At 50.9% G+C, this 19,336-nt stretch overlaps 2 long non-coding RNA genes across 2 annotated transcripts in view; one reads left to right on the plus strand and one right to left on the minus strand.

Moving 5' to 3' along the window:
• LOC113602260 (uncharacterized) overlaps positions 1 to 19,336 on the minus strand; it is a 45,595-nt gene that overhangs the window by 25,662 nt on the left and 597 nt on the right. The gene's annotated exons all lie outside the window — the stretch shown is intronic.
• LOC128312320 (uncharacterized) lies at positions 12,861 to 19,244 on the plus strand. The gene is made up of 4 exons (XR_008291437.1): positions 12,861 to 13,088; positions 16,045 to 16,169; positions 16,560 to 16,631; positions 18,545 to 19,244. It is a non-coding gene; the product is annotated as an uncharacterized LOC128312320 (long non-coding RNA).

Below are 19,336 nucleotides of genomic sequence, written 5' to 3' on the forward strand. Positions count from 1 at the left end.
TGGCTTTGTGACTTAGGCTTGCCTTGGGGCAGGGCCAAAAATTAATGACAGAAAGAAAAATAAATGGCAACACCACTACCGCCCTACTTTCTATCCTGTAGGAGCCCCCTTCCCAGTCCATTAGCCAGAGGGAGAGTTTTTCCTGTAGGTTTTTTTTTTTCTTTTGTCTGTGCCATTCCAGATTATGGCTGTCTCAGAATCCGAGCCAAGATCCTATGGGAGGAGGATTCACCATGGTATGGATCATTCTTTGAGTTTTGATTACCCCAACTCACTATTATTATTTTCTTTTTGAAGTCCTCAGATAGTTGGTTTGTATATTCTGCCTCAGGTTTTCGTCACACTTTGTGGGAGAGGTAGGGTGGAGTATTATGACCTCATCTTCATTAGATCCAGAAGTGTCCAATAGGTCTCTTTGTAGAGAGAAAGCAACGACTTTTCTGGAAACTCAAGAGAACCAAAAAATCTCTTTAGCCATAATTACGTCCCATGTCCCTGGCCACCCCTGGGCGGTCGGTGGCTAGAGAGAAAGAAGTTGTGGTTGGATGAGCCAACAACAGCGTTAGTCCACCCGGGAATGCCTGGTCCAAAGTTTGGACACAACGGCACTAAAATCTCTCATTCAGTTGATTATCTACTTCTCCTTTCTGATTCCCCCTTGCAGAAAACAAGTGTCCAGGTTAGGTCTTTGATCTGTATTTGTTATTTTCAATGGCAAACTTTAGCAAGTCTGTGTATCTCAGATGGCTGGGCTGTTTCTAGAATGGTGGAGGACACAGTCAGGGGAGAGGAGTGTCATTAATTGTCATTTATTCATATTATTAACCTAAAACTTATTTTAATTTTAGCCTTTGATGTTGAAATGTTTCTGAAGTGTCTGTTTCCACTTCTTGGCTTTTGTAATGACAAAAAAAAAAAATGGACTAGCATGATATCTCTCCTGTCCGAGAAGTATGGAGCCTGTGATGGTTAATTTGATGTGTCAACTTGGCTAGGCTATGACGCCCAGCTGTCTGGTCAACACACAAGTCTAGATGTTACTGTGAAAGTGCTTTTGAAATGTGACTACGTTTTAAATCAGTAGACTTTGAGGAAAGCAGATTATCAGTCATAATGTGGGTGGGCCTTATCCAACCAGTTGAAGGGCTTAAGAGAAAAGACTTCCCTGAAAAGGAAGAAATTCTGCCTCTAGACTGTCTTCAGACTCAAAACTGCAATACTGATAAACTCCTGCTGGCCTCCCTTGCACATTCCAGACTTGTCAGCCCTCACAATTGCATGAGACAATTCCTCAAAATAAAATCCCCATTCGTGTGTGTGCATGCGCGCGAGGGTGTGTGTGTGTGTGTGTGTGTGTGTGTGTGTGTGTGTGTGTGTTTAGCTTCTATTTCTCTGGACAACTCTGGCTAATACGCAGCCCAGAGCCCCAGGTCACTTCCAGCCTGGAGGTAGAGATTAGCTTGAATAAGTATTAGTTCCTGATGAGCCCAATGAGGGAATTCACTGGGTTCGTTTTAGTTTTAGTGATAAGCACCTCATTATTTTGCACCTTGTGATTTGATTTATTTCCCCCCAAATGATATACTATTAGAAATAAGGGCTGGGGCGCCTGGATGGCTTAGTCAGTTAAGTGTCTGACTCTTAATTCCGGCACAGGTCCTGATCTCACGGTTTCATGAGTTCGAGCCCAGCATCGGACTCCGTACTGACAGTGCAGAGCCTGCTTGGGATTCTCTGCCCCGCTCTCTTTCTGCCCCTCCCCCATTTGTGTTGTCTCTCTCACTCTCTCTCAAAAATAAATAAACTTAAAAAAAATTAGAAATAAGGGATAACCAGATACACCAGTGGTTGCCAACAGTGAAGCCCGTTTCTGACACAACTCCAATTGTGTGTGTGCATCTTTCACACTGCTGTTAGGTTTTTAAAGTTGGTTGAGAGGACAGAAGCCGAGTATAGACACACACACACACACACGCGCGCGCACACACACGCATGCACACAGTTGATGCTGATTAAAGGTTTATGAGAAGCAAGAAAATCTGATAGGATTTGGGCAGAATCTGACCAGTTTTAAGTTTTCCATCCTTAAGCTGTTAAGCCCTCACGAGCCATTATGTTTGTCCTTGGCATGGAAGGGAGACTAGGTCGGGGAAGGTAAATGGCAAGACCCAGAGTGTTTGAGACGATTATCGGATTTGTGTAAGATTTACTCTGTTCTTTAAAAAAGATCACACATGCACACACGCACACACATGCACCCACACACGGGTTTTCTGCACCAGGCAGATTGCAGCAGCAAATCCGATTTGTGGGCGAGACTTGTGAGCGGGAGTGTTGGTACAAGGCACACCCGGCACGTGACGTGGACAGCCAGAGAAGAAGCTTCCGGAAGCTGTCCAGACCTCCCAGCGGCTGTCCCACCCCCAGGAAGTTGAACAGGTCCAGCCCTTCAAAGAAAGACCTTCCAGTTCACCTACAGCGTGACCTCTAGAGAGTCACTCCTTCATGTCTAGAACCTTTCGGTCTTCGGAGTTCCCTGAAAGTCACCCCCCCTCACCCCGCCGTGCAGGTGTGTCGTGAAGGACTAGCCTGAAACCTGGGTGGTAAGAGTAGCCACTCTGTCTTAGCACTTTGTGTCCGACACGCCGGACGCTCACGTTTCTCGTTTAGCTTCCAGCTACGGCCCCAGCTGTCAGTGCCCTTTTCCGCCAATCTTGGGAACAAGTTCGCTTGTCCCCACTAACGCCACCTCCTCGCCTCACGCTGTGTCCACAGTCCATCCACTCCACTGAGCGAGGGCTGCACGTCACCAAAGCCACTCTTGTCGGCGTCACCCAAAGCTTCGGGGTTGCAACGTACAGGGGCCGTTTTTCTGTCTCTTGGGTTTACCCTCCCTCCCAGAAGCATGGCCCGGGGGCTTCCGGCCATCCCTCTGTCCAGGATCTCCACCGCCTGGCTGGCCACTCCTGCTCACCAGCTTTCGCACTCCCTTCTCCCCTCGACCACACTGCTAAGTGCTGGAGGGACCCAGGACTCAGACCCGGCCGGGCCTCGTTCTTTTCTCCGCTCATATGTTTTCCTGATACCAAACTACACAGCCCCCTGGTTCACCCGCCACCCATTTATGGACCCCTCATTTGTTTCTCCCACCCTAAGCTCTCCCCTGGGCTCCGGCCAGTCTCATGCATCCAGCTGTGTCCCCAACCTCTCCGCCTCAATACATGACAGGTCTGAGGGACTTACCCCAGGTCGCACAGCGAGCAAATGGCCTTGACGTGAACTCAAGGACGTCTGATCTCAGGGCCTGCCTTCTTAACCACTTCTGGACCAGAATCCACGCAGATGGCTATACACTCACTGAGGGAAAAGGCATGTCCATTCGCAAGATTTGGCCAGTGACCTGGGACATAATTATTCCATCATTTCTAGCTCTGGGGGATCACCCCACCCCCATTTCAAACAGGGACAGCAGTGCCAGAGGAGACAAGGAGTCACCGGGAAACCTGGCGTCTCTTCCTGGAGCATGAGATCAACTCCAAGGTGGACACTGAAATGTGGGGAGGAAGGCAGGCAGGAGAAATCACTTTTCTACAAAAACGAGATGGATATAGCCTGGGGAGCAAACAAGATTCACCTTCGTGCCGCCCGAGACCTGTCATCTGAGGAACACGGTGTCAGGCCGTCAGAAAACAGAACAGAAGAAACATCCGTGAGACGCCCAATCTTGGCCCCCACGAAGCTTAAGGCCTGCTTTCCAGAAGCTTGTTTCTTTCTTTTTTTATGTTGCTTTATTTTGAGAGAGAGAGAGAGAGAGTGTGTGTGTGCACAAGTAGGGGAGGGGCAGAGAGAGAGGGAAAGAGAGGATCCCAAGAAAGTTCTGTGCTGCCCAATGCAGGGACCCATCTCACGAGACGTGAGATCATGACCTGAGCCGAAATCCAGGGTTGGACGCTTGACCTACTGAGCCACCCAGGTGCCCCCAGAGGCTTGTTTGTAATGCCTGCTTCCATCAGGCTTCGTGTTAAGCCAGATGGTTGGTACAGACATTCAACCAAAGTGTCGGTGCACTTTGGAAGCAGATTGATGAGCACAGAGACTTTTGCCGTACCTCTGGTGTCTTCAGCTAAGCAAAGTAAGTCTGGAAAGAGAAGATGGGATATTTCCCAAAAACTTCACAGACGAAGCAAATAGAAAACCTTTGAGAAGTTTCCAGAGAAACGATGGCCATTTCCAAAACAAAGGTTGCTTCGGACTTACAAGAAACTGGAGACAGTTTTGAAAGCCATTGGGAGTAGACAGGGAACACTCCTGAACGTGATCAGGCTGATCAAAGCAGTGACAGAAAGGCAGATCTGAGCTTCCCCCGCCCCCCTCTCCCCCGCCCCCCGGATAGAGTGGCCAGCAGAATAAAACCCAGGGGCTGAATCCATTTCTTCTCTCAGATCAAGGCTATAGCTTCTCCAGGTTGAAGGCAGAGGTATAAAGTCACAGGCTCCAGAAATTCCTGGAAAAGCCCTTGCTAAATGGTCAGAGGCAGCTTCAGATTCTTATTTCCCTCTCCGCCTCTCTGAGTCTGATGACTTCAACGAGCCCTGGCCATCCCAGCAAGCCACGGCTTTCCAGGGGGAAGCCTAGGCATGAAACCTCCAGAGGCCAGTTCTCCTTCACCTCCATTGTCATGAGTTTCCAAAGCAACTGGAAAGTGAGCACATTTGGCCCTCCTATAGATCACATGTGGCCCGAAGTTTGTTATAAGCCATCGAGTCCCATCCCACACTGGTTATGCTCTATTAGGAGCAGGATTCTGATGTCAACCCTACTGGACTGGAGTCCTAGCTCTACAAGTTACTGAGTGGCCTTTGGCAGGTGACTTGATCTCTGTTATTTTCTGAACTGGCAATAATAACCGTGCCTTATCAGTAAGGCTGCTGAGAGGGGTGCACTGAGATAGAGCAGGGAATTATTAGCGCAGCGTCTGGGAGCACAGCAAGAAGTCAGCAGGCAGAAGCTGTCATTGTTACTAGCCGTGTGTTGTTCAGCAAAATCTGGCCAGTCACAGTGAAGTTCGAATCCACGGTGTTTTGTTTGTGACTTAGGTGTGCAAAGCATTGGCCAGGAAAGATTGAATCATGCCAGCGATCTGCACATTGACAGGCCTCACCTGCACCCTCATAGGCTGATGGCCTCCCCTAAATCCCTGCTCCAGAGAAGAGCAAGTCCTTCCTTCAGAGACTTGGGAATGGAGACACCAGCAAAGAACCCAGAGCTGGGGCGCCTGGGCGGCCCAGTCAGTTGAGCGTCCAACTTTGGCTCAGGTCATGATCTCTTAGTTTGTGGGTTCGAGCCCCATGTCGGGGGCTCTGTGCTGACAGCTTGGAGCCTGGAGCCTGCTTCAGCTCCTGTCTCCCTCTCTCTTTGCCCCTCGCACACTTGCACTCCATCTCTCTCTCTTGTAAAAATAAATAAATATAAATATAAAATATATATATATATATACATATAAATATAAAAAAATAAATAAAAAAAAATAATAATAAAAACCCAGGGGTAAAAACTAGGGACTCAGATTCCAGACCCGGTGGCAAACGGGTCTGGGGGCCAAATTTCTCCAGCCGCCCACTTAAATAAAGTTTAACTGGAGTAGAGCCCCACTCATTCACGTCCAGAGTCCTCCGTGGCGGCATTCACACTCTCACAGCAGAACTGAATGGCGGCTTCAGAGACTGGATGGCCCTCAAAGCCTGAAACATGTACTGTCTGGCCCTTTACAGAAAGAGGTAAATCTTGAATCCATTCGAGTTGGAGCATCTCTGCTCTGGAGTTCTGAGGTTATATCTTATTCAAATGTAAATCTCCACACACAATGTCTGGCACACAGCAGGTGTTCCAAAGGCACTTGCTTCTTAAGTTATTAAAAAGCTATCACTGAATATGTGTTCTTGCAGCATCGTGCACACATCAGAGCCAATAAATGGAGGCTTCTTTGACCCCTCAACCTGCAAAATTCCAGAGATGTCTATTTTTGTCTTAGTTGATTTCCCATGGTCAGTGGCTCCTAACTTCAGTTTTAAGGTTTTCTGCCTCTGAGACCTTAGTCAAGTTGCTGGTGATCTCTAAACAGCCATTTAAAAAGCTCTTCTATAAAATGAACAACCCCCTTCCAATCTGTCACTTGAGTTAAGGAAGGCTTTTTCTACATGGGGTCTCTGGGCATGTAGACTCCTGTAGGCACCTGCCCTCGATGACGAGGGTCTGAAACAGTGCCTTCGTCCACATCCAAGTTCTCACGCAGCTCCAGCCTACCTCGCTCAGGACCACCTCCCTCTGGGACCATGAGACCCCTTGCATGAGAACTCCAGAGAGGGGACGTGACGTGGTCAAGGTCACCTGAGGAATTTCAAAGAGTGAGAACAGAAGTCTAGGTATTCCTGATCCCTAGTCCCCTGGTCACCCACATCTAGGCTTCCTGGAGACCCAACGTTCCCCAGAAAACCTCCTTAGTTCATTTGTACCATCAGGACCCAATTTTTTTCCTTGGAATTCATGGTCACATGGTTCCAAGCAAAATTAAAAGAGAAAAAAGCATGAAATTCCTCAAGTTCACCAGTGTAACTGACCCCTGAGCGTGCGTGCACACATACCTGCACCATTTCCAGCCTTGCCTAAGACCCACCTCTACGGAAGAAGAGCTTCTCTTCCCTTCCAACACCAATCAATCCATCGGGGTTCAGCAGACCTGTGTTAACCATGTCTGCGCTTCTGCATTGCTGATATGTTGACCTCCGGGGATTTGCTGAGTCTGGAGAGGCTGCCCCTCTAGGGGCTGGCCAATGCCCAGAGATAAACAATGCACCTTTGAGCATGCTTCTCACATATAAACCAAGCAATCCAGAGTCTACACCCCCAATCCCTCCGGGCCACTAAGTATACCAAGCAACTAGGAACAGCCTGTAAGCCCCAGGACCTGCTAAAATTATTGAGAATCACCAGTCCTAAAACTGCCTACTCTCCCTTGCTCATTCTTTCCTGCAGAAAGCACAATAAAGGCTCTTGTCCACAGTTCTTCTCCTTCTGCCTCCAGATTGACGCCGGTGCTTCCCTGGATCGTTATTGGCATGACAATCTCAGCATTATCTCCCCTGTGATGTCTTCCTAACAGCCTTGACATTCCCAGGAAGTTTTAGGAGAGCTTTCTCTCATGCTCCCACTGTAGCGTGTATACAACGCAATTATAGCACAAATTATATTGTATCATATAATTGTTTCTGTATCTTTTTTTTTCCCACCAGACTAAAAACCGCTTGAAATCTGAGAGTATTTCTGATTTTTGTTGACTTCTGACATGTACGAGATGTTGGATAAATATTGAGCCAACAAATGAATAAAATGAGATTTAGTTCAAGAACGAAAGAAGCTACCAAGTGTATCTTGCACCCACACCCCACGAACCCACCCTCACTGGTAGTCGTGACAGATATTTATTAGCACCCACTGCATTCTAATCATCCTTGTTAGGAGCTAGAGCTACAACAATGAATAGAATAAACACAGCCCTATCCCTGTGGCATCGCAATCTCCCGGGGGAGGTGGACAATTAAAAGCCATTACAAGAAAGTGTTGACGGGTGTTCAGGGAGCTGGAAGGAGTCCTGCCATCAAGTGCAAGGCAATGAGCGATGAAGCTGGAAGGAAAATGAAGCTGGATGGCAGAGGGCTTTGTAAGCCTTGCTCCAGAATCTAGACTTTCTCCCAAAGGCAAGAGAGGATCGCTGAATGTGTGTCACTATCAAATGGGAGGAACCCCAATCGCACTGGCTTCAGCAGAGAGAGACAGTGGCACCTGCAGTTGAAACTGTGGGGGTTGGGCAGCTTTATCTAGAGGTGATCTGATTATCTAGAGGTGATCCAGGAATCTGGCTCAGACAAGCCACGGGGACCTGGCTCTGCCATCTCTCGGCTCGGCTTTGGTCTTTTCCGGGAGCTGGTTTCCGCCTTGGGCTCCACATGTGAGGCCACAGCTGTGCTCACCTCACGTCCTCCAGCAAATCCTTTCTCAAAGGATTCTTCAGGTGATTTACGCTAACGCCCTGGGCCTGGCCTGGCTGGAGCCTCCCATCCCCGACAACCACCGCGGCCAGGAGGGTGAAACGGGCCGATCTGTGGATGAGACGGTTTGCTGCGTCCACCCACCCCTAAGATGTGGGCTGAGAGAGCTGCTGGTGGGGAGGGCTTGGGGGTGGAGCTCCCTAAAGGAAAATCAGAGATATGTTGCCAGTAGAACGACGCCCGGATGCTGGGTAGCAAAAAACAGAAACAAAACCGGAGATCCATCACGAGAGATTTTTGGCAAGGAGCGACTTTGTTATTAGATTTGTAACTAAAGACGACCTATCACCAGGGCACACCGTTGTGGCCGTGTGGGCAATGGTGGGGAATCCACAAGCAGGAAGGACAGTAGGAGTTTGAGAGGCTCAAGGAGACTGCTTATGCTAAGATCCAGAATTTGGTTCTATAAAAGGGTCTGGAGCTCAGGAGAGCGACATGAGCTGAAGATACAGATCTGGAGGCACCAGGATATAGATTACAGAAGGCTGCTAACGCCAAAGAAGGGCATGGAATCCCCCCCAGGCAGGGAATGTTGGGGGACAGAGTGAAGGGCTGGCTCAGAACCACCGTGAGGACCAACGCCTAAGGAGCGTGCCAAGGAAGAGGGGCCAAAAAGGGGAAGAGGCCTGAGCATTAGGAAACCAAGGGAAAATGAAGTCATGGAAGCCAAGAGCGGAGAGGGTTGCAGGAAGGGGGCAAAGTCGGCAAGACCGGATGCTGCCAGGAGGCCGAGCAAGCACTGCAAAGGGGCCCATTGGATTCGTCCACAAAGGGGTCCTCTTACCCTTGGGAAGGGCAGTTCCGGTGAGGTGGAGGGTGAGTGGGCAGTGGGATTGCTCTGTGCAGAAGCTGGGTTCTGAGGACCAGAGAAACAAGACAGACTGGTGAGGGGAGTTGGTGGTATCTTGATGTACACGGAGGCTGTGCATTTACAAGGAGGCACGCTCTCTCCTGTGCACAACTGACAACTATTGGAGGCTTTTGAAGCCACACCCCTCACTTACCTCTTTTTTTCTCCCTTTACTCCTACGGAGACAAGATCAAAGCAGAAAAAAATTTTATAAATTTTTTTTAACATTTATTCATTTTTGAGAGACAGAGAGACAGAGCACAAGCCGGGGAGGGGCAGAGAGAGACGGAGACACAGAATCTGAAGCAGGCTCCAGGCTCCGAGCTGTCAGCACAGAGCCCCACGCGGGGCTCAAACTCATGAACCGTGAGATCATGACCTGAGCCGAAGTCAGATGCTCAGCCGACCGAGCCACCCAGGCGCCCCAAGTGGAAAAGGTCATTCTAATCCAGTGCTTTATTTCCCCAGATAAGACTAGATCAACAGTAATTCAACAGCTTGTTCAAGGTTTCAGAATAAGCTGCTTGTAGAGCCCGGGACTTCTGACTTCTGGGCCAGAATTTGTCCATTCTCTCTCCTCCCTGTGTGCTGAAGATGCCCTGATATGGGACCCCTGCAAGGTCTGCCTGCCCAGCTGGGCCTTTGGCTTGAACAATCCTGTTCTAATTGGATCCCTTGAGGCTCTCATTCTGTGACTTCATGTGTTAAGACCCTACTCCCACAAAATCAATGCATGCCAGCCCTTCCCAGTATCTGCCTGCATTCTAATGACGCCTTCAGTGCTTTAACCATGAACTTGGGGAAATCTTCTGAGGGTGGGGACTTCAGCCTTGGGTGAAGCAGATATTTGGGAGGAAGTAAGGCATGTTGGTTTTTCTTAAATCGTTCTGGGAAACGTGCGTGTGCATGCGGGGGAGGGGTGCTATCTGGAAGGAACAAAGGCTGTTCAAAGCCATATCCCAAAACGAGGGTGTATTTTCCCATTCAGAAGGCTTCCTTACCTGTGGAATGCTCAAGCACTCGCCACACCAGCTTTCAAAGCAGATGGGTATTTACTGCGCACAAATGTTACATTGACTTTGGAATGTTCTCACATGTGCTCTTGTGGATTAATGAGCTCCTAATATTGTGATAATAATCATTTTCCATAAATATGCATAGTCAGCTTTTAAAAGTGTCACGTGGGGTAATTATTAGCTGTCTGGGTGCTAATCACTCAGGGAAAATGTTTACTTGCGTGTGAAACGGAACCTGTGTTTGTTTTGTTAAATGCACTGCCTTACAACAAGCCCAGAGCAATTACCCGCCTGATTTAAAGGGACTTGGATGCCAGGGAACCAGAATTGAGGGATGAATCTGTGCCAGTTATCTTGGGGCCTAATCCAGCTTTCAAACCTCATTCACAAGGGCCTGTGACGTGTTTGGTTGGATTTAGTCCAATAAAAACATTCTGAGAACCTACTGTGTGTAAGGGATCTTGGAAAGGGCACCATCTTTGAAGCTAGTCGAATGAGCCTAAGTCCTGGCACTTTCTGCCTTGGAGTAAGATGATTAACTTCTCTACCTCAGTTTGCTCATCTGGAAAATGGGGCAATATCCACCCTCTAAGATTTTTAGGAGGTTTAAATAATATACATAAAGCACCTAGCACAAAGCCTGACATGTGTCAGGCCTTCAGCAAACATTAGGTCTTTCTCTCTTCTCACACACACGCTATGGCAGACACATGGATAATAAATGTATAGCCCACACCTTCCTGGATCCTTCCAAGTCAAGTGCCCATAAGACCGAGTCCAAGGAGAGCGTGATGAAAGACGTTCTACTACTTGGTGGAGGATGCAGAGGTAGGAGAGGTATCATCTACTTAGGGAAAAATCAAGAATGAGTTCAAATCTTCAAGGAGACTTGCTCTTGCCCACCGACAGAGAAGATGGCCTGCTTTGGACATCTGCATTGTGCCCGTCACTGATGCCTCAAATTTTTCCTTTTGTCAACTCATTTCTGTGAGGCATTACACTTTCCTCACCTACCTCCCCCACCCAGGAGTGAGACAATAAACCCCCAATAATTCAGGGTGGAGAAACGCACCCCAGTTATAGGGCAACAGGATAAAGGGGGCTGGGATTGAGGAAAGGGGGATTTCAAAAGGCACTGAGAGGGGAGACGAGGGGAGGGAAGACCGTCTTGTTATATGGGCTGCCCCAAATTGTCCACGTCCCTCCTGCAGACCAGAGAAGAGAACGTGCGAAGGACGACGCAGGAGGTTTTAGAGGCCAGGCCCGGAAATGGCACGCACACTTCTCACTGCCCTCCGTCGGCCAGACTCAACCACACGGCCTCAACCAGCTGCAGGCAGGCTGGGAAATGCAGTTTAGGAAGAGAAGAAATGGGGGTGTGGTGACAATCGGCCATGTGATATAAAAGTCAAAGGGCCAAAGGGAGAGACCTGGAGGGAAGGCCAGGAGCCTAATGTCCAGATCTTACCCGGTGCAGGGTCAGTAGACTTGAACATCAGAAGAATAGAAAACAAGTGTTTAAAGCTTTAAGGATTGTTCGCACTAGAACCAAAAATAATCGTATAGCTTCAGAGATCTGTCGATAAAGGGCCTTCTTATGGATTGACTCCTGGTCCTCAAAATATGTGTTAAAGCCATAACCCCTGACCCCTGTGAATGTGACCTTATTTGGAAATAGAGTTTGGACATATGTAATAAAGTTAAGATGAGGTCATTAGGATGGGCCCCACTCCAACATGACCGATGTCCTTATAAGAAGGGGACAAGACAGAGACATATGAGAAGCTGGCCATGTGACAATGGACGCAGACATTGGAGCGCTACATTTCTAAGCCAGGAACGGCTAGCAAATACCAGAAGCCGGAAGAGACAAGAAAGGATTCTCCCCTACAGGTCTCGGAGGGAGTGTGGCCTCACTGACACCTCAATTTCTGACTTCTCGCCTCTAGAACTGGGAGACGTCAATGTCTACTACCTTAAGCAGCCGGTTTCTGGTCCTTTCTTATGGCAGCCCCGGGGATGCTAATCCACTCTCACTGGCCCAGGGCTCAGGACGAGTCGATAGGAATGGAAGCCAAGAAAACTCCTGGCCTGGATGAAGCAGGAGAAGGTCTTGGCTGGGATGTTGGGAAGAAGACATTAGATGGGGAAGAAGCGGTTGGCCATGGAGGGATTTGAACGTGATCTTGCCTGCAGTGTAGAATTACCAGGAGGCTCTTCCCAAAGCAGGTCTGGAATCTACCATAGCTTGCCCCTCTCCCACCTCTTCCCATGTGACCAGGGGAGGACCCCAACCTGGTCTTGACATTAAAGGGGGTCTTAACGTGAAAGACTTTAAAGAGACAAGAGTTGACTCCTTCTCCGGCGTTGCGTAGCCAGTATTGCTAACTTCTAGAAAATAGAGGAGCCCCAGGGAAATCTAATAACAGCCCTACTTAAGAGCACACGACAATTATTACCTCCAACTGTGAGGGAGGCTGAGTAATTAAAAAGGGTTCTTTATTTTGATTAAAAAGATTCCTTTTAGTGTTTCTGAATCTTTAGTGAAAGCCTAGAACTCTATTTTTAGACACAAAACAAGATACGTGGCCAGGGGCACGGGTGTAATTTAAAACACGGGATGAGCATTTGTAACCTGAAAAATGAGCACGCGCCCCCAGTGGCCCCCAGATCGAGCCCAGCCCCACCCAATGGCTTTCAGAAGGCACAGCAGCATGACAACCCCAACCCCGCCGCCTGGATTAATAGGAGGCCCAAATTAATTGGTTTTAATCACTATAAATTTCCTTCCCAATAAAATTTCAAGAATTTCCAATCATGCTGATTTATATGTGTAATTAGAAATCCATTCACAGATGTCACACTGCTAGGTGGTGGGTAGTGTAAGCCCCGGCTTAACTCCAGCTAGGGGCCTGAGCCATGAAAAACGATAAGGGGGAACTTGGCAGGAAGCTGGGACACAGAGCACGCCCCCACCCCTGGAGGCTCCACCCCCAAAGTCACGAGGGGGCCATTGACCAGCAGGCATAGACTTCACCTTCTCTGGCCCCCGGCCCTTCCCGGCCTGGACAGGAGCGGACCGAAGGGGCTTGGCGTGTACCAAACAGGCTGTGCCGGGTAAGTACATTGGGTGAAGCCACCCTCACGGTCCCCAGGCCGCCCTTCTGCCCAGAGCAGCAGTGAGCGTAATAACCGTGGGAGGAGAGAACCCCAAGAAGAGGGAAAATCAGCCTACCTACACCCCCCTTCCGACAGGCAGATTATTGTCTTGGCAACCTGTCCATTGTCCAGATCAGGCAAACGCAGGCTTGCATGCAGGATTGGCCGGCACACTGGCTGGACTTCGAAGTCCTGCTCACGTTCCCTCCTCCTCTGCGGCTCCTAGCCCTTGGGCCAGGGGGCCCCGTGTCACAGAGGGAAGTGGGAGCAGGGAGGAAAGGACAGAAATGGCTGCATCACCCTTTCCCCTCCGTGACCAAAAGGAATGGGAAAGTCTACAGGTGAGGGGAGAGTCATCAAGAGTTTTATGCCAGAAATTCACCCGCATGGAGACTGGTGGGGAGAAGAAAGGAAAATGGAAGTGGGGGCTCGGAGAGGCTGTGTGGCTTTTCAAGATCACTCGGCCAGCACAGCAAAGGGAAGAAGGGAAGGAAGTTGACGTCTATTGAGCATCTATCATATGCCACGTGCTCTTTGTGGGTCCCCCTCGCTGGAACCCTAGAGAGTCCTGGAATCCTAGAAGGACAGAAAAATGAGGCTCATATAACTCAATATTAAATCTCTTGCTCACGGGGCCACAGCGGGCTGGAACCAGAGCCACGGGCACTCACCCCGAACACAGTCAGCTTTGCTGCCGTCTCTCACCGCCCCGGGGCCCAGCTGCTTCGAGCATCACCTGCAGGGGAGTGGGTGAGGGTGGTTAGCCAGCCGGGGGTGGTTCGCAAACATAGGGGCAAACAAGTTACTGTTTGGGCTGCAGGGATCTATGTCCCAGCTAGGCTGCGAGCAGCCTGCAATTAGGGCCAGAGCCCCGTGCCTCTCTCTTCTTCCACCCATCGTCCCATACAGGGTGCAACTTGGAACCACTTTATCAGCTTGGCTCTGAGTTTAGGGTTCAGGGCAAAGGACAATGGGTTTTTGAGGTATGAGAAGACTGTGGCACCAGGAAGCGCTCACTGAGGGGAGACACAAGGGGCCATTCAGTGGGGAGCTGGGGGGTGTTAGACCCCAGCGGGAGGGCATAGCAGGATCAGGGCATCGATAAGAAACGCCCTTTCTCTTCCACTCGGTTCCTTTCGGCATCGACTGAGAAATTAAGACACAAGAGCCTGCCAGAGGGAATCCAAAACGACCGAGTTCTCAGTAAAGCCAGCTTGGAAATACGACTTGAGCCACCAGGCCCTGCTTACTTGACTCCCGAATTAGACACGGATCCTCTCCTCCCAGGTACGGCAGTGGGCCTCCCCCACACTGGGCTGGACCTGCCTCTGTAAACTGCCCGCCGGGACGGGGAGGTGAGACCGCACCTGCCAGCAGAGGCCAAGCTGAGAAGAGAAGGGACACACGCTTCCATCTGTAGAAGCCAGCTCTCCCCTACGTCCTAATGCTGGCACTCCCGCCCCGCGGGCCAGGACGGGAGCTCTGGAGTGGCTCCCCCTACACGCTGGACGGGCACGTTGACAAAGGGAAGGGGGCATTGGTGGCCCTGAGGTCAGACCCTGCCAACTGTGCCTGCCATTCGTGAAGACCCACCCTGGTCTCTCTGCGGACCACAGGGACCACCGCCTGGGTCTCAGAACCACACCGGCCCTCCAGTGCTCCCCCACCCAAGCCCACCCCACGTGACACAGACACACTCAGAATTGTCTTCAATAGTGCTCGGTCTGCAAAAGTGATTGGTCGGCTTGCCCACTAAGCCCGCCTCCCCACGAAGAGAGAAGAAGATCATCTTTGTATCAGCCTGATCCTTTAATGTGCCTCAAAGCTGCTGCTCGGGTCTAAAGCAGACCCCGGCCCGAGCAGGGAATGGGTGGAGAGGTCTTAATGGGGAGATTAGTGTCTGCCCAGGCCGTGCCAGAGCAGGGTCCTAAGAGGAGATTTTAGAGGTTGGGCAATTTTTAAGGGCTTAAATGTTTGATAATGCAGGGCTCAATTGCATTTATACATGTTGGGGCCTCGGCAGCAATGTACCACCCCGGGCATAATGGATGTTGCAAGATTTGATTTTACTAGTTTAAAAATACCCAAGTAGTCTGCAGGATAATGGCCATTGGACAGACTCATTAGTGTATCAATAATCGTTCCGCATTCTGAAATCCTTTTAATGCTCTGGGACAGCAAGAAGCGGGCTGTGGGAAGGGAAGAAGGTCATGGGGGAACTTGCGAGCCAGTTAAACAAGCGAAGACAATGAATGGCCTGGGCGTGCTCTCCACTGGTGGACTGGTTTAGACAGCAGGGGGGTGGGGAGGAGGTGGGAGGGCGGGGGGGGGGCGTGGGGGGAGCTCTTTGTAACTGCTCAGGGAAGGGGTGTTGGGGGAAAGCTGAAACAAAGCCTCGTGCAGCCCAGTCACAGACCGGCAGTTGAAATGGATTCTACCTCCCCCTTGCTCTATCTAGCCACCTTGTTCTTTGCAGCCTCATGGTTTCCTTTCTCCTCCTCACCTTGTCTCACGACCCGGTAGAATGATTGCCTCCAAACCGCTGACTTCCTGTCCGTCCATCAAGTTCCCATCTCTGCCCAAGTCCTCCCCTCCTCTGCGGACCACTGGGCCTCTACTGTCGCCCATGACCTAGCACGTGGTTCTGTACCATTACTGTGCATCGCCCCCCCCCCCCCCCCATTGACATGTGAGTTCCTGGCCAGTCACCGTCCCTGCCACATGCTAGGTGCTCTGTCAGGCTTCCAGATTCCAGCTTCCAGATCAAGCTCTGGAAGGATGAATAAGCCTTTTCAGTCTGGATGGTTAGTTGCAAGGCTCTGCCGTTTGAACGGGAGACAAAGATTTCCTGCAGCTCCTAAGCCAGGATTCCGAGGAGCCGAGCATGTGATCAGTTTCTCATTTTGTACCTTAGGAGTCCAAGAAGCAGCCTTAGGAAAGAGAGACTTCTGAATACCTTTGCAGATGGAATGTTCTATTGTCAAAGATGCTCTTCAGTTCCTTCTAGAGCAACGTCACTTCTGCATGGAGCACTAAGTGGTAGGGACCAGCAAGGTCTAGGCCATGGCCAAGACACCCCTCTGCGTCCTGCTCACTCCCACCCTGGCTGGAGTCTCAGGGGACCTAGCTGGGCCGTGGAGGAGAGGGGGAGGGGATGGAGGGCAGTGGGGGGGTGATCTGCACAGATTCCCTGGCCTGCAGCCTCACTGAAGAAAGGCCTACAGAAACCTCTGAGCACCACTGAGCCTTATCAGTTTGGCCCCAACGAGGGTGCCTGCTGGGTCATCACTGTGCTGAAAGAATGACCTCCAAGACACCTGCCCCGCACATCTTGTCCACATCAGAGCACCAGCCATGCTCCCAGCTTCACCCTAGGACAACCTCGCTGGGCAGGAACCAGGTCTGAGGGTCTCCCGCTCTGCAACTCAGGGAAACTGAGCAAGGACAGAACGCAGTCAAGAAGCAAACTTGAAGTCGACATTATTGCTCTAGGGGAACATGGTGAGTTAGCTGGATTGCCTGTCTCTCCCCTTGTGGCAGTCTAGCCTCATTCTTCCCATGAGCCCCGAGCAAAACTTCCTCCTGCTGGAAACAGCCCCTGCTGAGCTGCGTCCCACCACTGCTCATCCATCCATCTGTCCATCCGTTCACCTGCTCATTCCATCCTTCCTGGGCGCCTTCCATATCCTGCTCAGCCCCTGTCCTCACTACATGTTTGTGAGCACGAGTGTGTCTGCTGCCCATCTACGTTTTGCTTCCACAGTTTCTGGGGGTGCCCTGGCCCCCCTAGATTGTAAGCTTCTTGGTAGGACACCCCATCTCTAGGCTCTTACCACATCTGTCTTTCATCCACTAAACTTTGAGCACCTCCTTTGTTACAAAGGTAAATAAGAACACACAGTCTGGTGTGGTGATGGATGCATGGCACCATCCATGGGGGGACTACAGGAGCAGGGGAAACACAGAGAAGGAGTCCACTAAGATGGGGGTCTTGGGGAGGCTTTCTGGAGGGGGTGGTAAGGGAGCTGAGTCTTAAAGGATGGGCTGCAATCCCCAGGCACAAGGGGCGGGTGTGGGGGGAGTGGTAAGGTTTGCCAGGCAGGGGGCACAGGAGCAAGGCCAGGAAGATAGGAAACACCATGGGCTATTGGGGGCCCACTGACTGGAGCTTGGCCTTGTGGGCAGAGAGCCAGGAGCGCTGAGATGGCGGGAGAGGCAGGGGGCAGATCCTCTCCTCCCTCAATCTTAGTGATCCTCTCCTCACTCAATAAATAGATTTATTCCACAAATCTATTCTCAGCCAGGGCTCGCTCTAGGGGGTGAGGACACATCAGTGCTCAAAACAGACAGTGCCTGCCCTCCTGGAACCTCATTCTAGTGGATGGAGAAAGTCCATTCACATACACACACACACACACACACACGGGCACCTGGGTGGCTCAGTGGGTTGAGTGACCGACTTCAGCTCAGGTCATGATCTCACGGTTCGTGAGTTCAAGACTCGCGTTGGGTTCTGTGCTGACAGCTCGGAGCCTGGAGCCTGCTTCAGATTCTGGGTCTCCCTCTCTCTCTGCCCCTCCCCCACTCATTCTCTCTCTCTCTCTCTCTCTCTCTCTCTCTCTCTCAAAAATAAATAAGCTTAAACACACATACACACAAATAAATACATAGTGTGTTGGGGCGGGGGCAACATTTTACAGCTGTCAAGGGAGGGGTCTTATAGATGAGCACTTTCAGTAGATTACTCCAGGGGATGGCCTCCTGTCCTCACTAAGCAACCGAGCTGGTCGGACGAAGACAGACAGACCCAGCTATCTCCAACCCCACCTTCAGAAGTTGTCCTTGAGAGCAGCTCCCACTGCAGGGAAAACTAATAAGGCCGGCATTTTATGATCCCCCTACCTCTGATGGCCAGAGGCAATTTGAAGTCAATAAAAGGTGCGCGGCTCCAAGGGTGTTTTATGGCTGTCAAACCATAAAACCCCATGGCCATGTGACCAAGGTGCTAGAAAGGGGCCACCGAGTGGATTCAACAGCCCTCGGTCCAGGAGGACTTCCAAATTAGGATGGTGATCGACCAATTACAGGAGGAGGGAGCAGTTCTATGAAGGAAGCCCCCTGAGCTCGCTGGCTATGGGGCCCAAGCTTTGGGAGCCCCCTGCCCACAGACCGAGCCCTCCCACTATGATTACAAGAACCCTCGAGAATCCCTCACCTTCTGCTCCAAAGCACGCGTCATCCTGCCCTGGGATGTTTAAAATCCCCTTCCCATGGGCCCAGGTTTCTGGCCACCAGAGACCTGTGGCCTAGTGCAGTTGCTGCCTTTCGGTCTGAAACTCACTCCACCCACCGCCCACTGACTGTGACCTTGAGCTAACCATTCACTGCAACTCAGGCTTCTCCTTTTTCAACAGGGGTAATGATGCCTCCACGGCTGGCTTGTTTAGAGACGCCGGCACCCAGAAAAGGCTCAAGACTCAGAATCTGTTGCGACAGGAGAGGCACCGCTTCAGCTGAGCGAGAACTCAAGCCCTCACATCTCTACGCGATGTCACCGAACGCCCTTGGGACATCTTCTAAGAGGGTCCATCCGTCCACCCACCTACCCACCCATCCATTCATCGATCCTTCCATCCTTCCATCCTTGCATCCATTCAGCAACAAACACTGGTCACCGTCTCTGAGCCAGGCCCTATCCAGGGGCACCATGCTGAGCCCGTACCAAGCCTCCACCGGATGGAGGTTACATTCTAGTGATGGGAAAGAGGTAATCCATGTGGGAAGCTCAGGTCGGAGTCCGTGCCATACAGAAAGACGTAGCAGACGTAGGAAGAGGAGGACGCCCTGTTTTCAAGGGGTTTGCATGCTAATGACAGTAAATGGACAACGACCCATGAGCAGATCAAATACGCGTGGGTGTGCACGTGCGCATGTGTGTGCACACGTGTGTACGTGTGAGTGAATAAATAGGGTGCCCTCACAGAGAATAATGGGAATGTCACTTAGATGGAAGTGACAGACCAAGGACTGATGGACGGAGAAGGAGTAATGGAGAGAGAGTGTCCAGGCAAGGGGAAGCCCCTGCAGTGGGGAGAGGGACAGAGATGCTGCAGAGGGCCCGGATGTGTGGAGGTGACAGGGGCGTGGCACGAGAGGAGGGAGGAGGCAGAGAGAGCCTGGCCCGCCGGGAGCACCGTCTGTGCCCA

The sequence above is a fragment of the Acinonyx jubatus genome, chromosome D3 (genome assembly GCF_027475565.1).
Source record: "Acinonyx jubatus isolate Ajub_Pintada_27869175 chromosome D3, VMU_Ajub_asm_v1.0, whole genome shotgun sequence".
NCBI classification, from domain to species: domain Eukaryota; kingdom Metazoa; phylum Chordata; class Mammalia; order Carnivora; family Felidae; genus Acinonyx; species Acinonyx jubatus.